This window comes from Protobothrops mucrosquamatus, unplaced genomic scaffold, assembly GCF_001527695.2.
Source record: "Protobothrops mucrosquamatus isolate PMUCROS unplaced genomic scaffold, P.Mucros_1.0 scaffold_96, whole genome shotgun sequence".
NCBI lineage: Eukaryota > Metazoa > Chordata > Lepidosauria > Squamata > Viperidae > Protobothrops > Protobothrops mucrosquamatus.
This window is the reverse complement of record NW_015386172.1, coordinates 225,684-226,816: the sequence shown is the minus strand read 5'-3', so window position 1 is coordinate 226,816 and position 1,133 is coordinate 225,684.

Sequence of the window (1,133 nt, the reverse complement as noted above, 5' to 3'; positions counted from 1 at the left end):
AACTGCTCTCTAGGCGTCTTTTCCGGCGCTTCATCTCTCTCAACTCCTCGGTAAACCAGGGCGCCAGTTGAGATCTGCGCCGGGTCAGAGGCCGCAAAGGCACGACTCGGTCCAGCGCTGCGGCAGCGGTCACATCCCAGGCCGCCGCCAGATTTTCAGCCGAGTCGTGAACTAGATCCTCCGGATATGGCCCAAGCTCCGTCAGGAACCTCTCCGGGTCCATCAGGCGCCTGGGACGGAACCATCTTTGTGGTTTAATCACCAAACCTCAACTGTAATATAGCCACCTAGAATTCATGACATAAAAAGTTACTGTATTGGCTGGATTCATATATGGCAATAAAAGATTACACATTAAACATGCTGTCATGGTCTAATTCCCAGGCAGTGTTTGATAATGAACCATTATTTATACACTTGAATACTTGGTTTTCTAGATTATAGAAAAAACAAAGCAACCATGTTATGACTAGCAAGATGTCCAGTTTTCTCTGATAGCCTGGATTTAATATATTGTAGTAACGTGCGGAAATAAACCATCCGTTGTTTGTTCCTACCACTGAACCTATATAGGATATAATTAAACCACACCCCACAAAATACAGCAGCCTCTGTCATGGTATTTTTTTTTTACTTGAGATGTTGCCTTTCTGTTTAAAAGGAACACTCAAGACACCTTATAATTCAAAACAATATAATATACACAATAGAAAAGTAATCCATCTTGAAAAGCCAAGCTAAAGAAATACATCTCACTCTTTTTATCTTTAGAAAAAGGTAAGTCACAAGGGACAACGTTGTGTCACTCGGGAATTAAGGGAAGAGAAGATCCTCTTGACATACCTGACAGACAAGCCTCTGAGATCAGGGGCACCTTCCAAAGGACATCTGCACATCTTACTCAGATAGGTTTCTAAATGAAGAGGCATCTATGGGACAGTTGCAGCTGATGTATAGTAGTTATGTAAATAGACCACGCAGCACTATCTGATCCAGTGACAATCAGTCAAGAAGATTTGTTTGATACAATGCATGTGTTTCCCCATGCTTCTATCATTGTCTTACTCAAATCAAATGTGTGCCCATTATAGGTAGTCCTCAACTTACAACAGTTCATTTAGTGACTGTTCAAA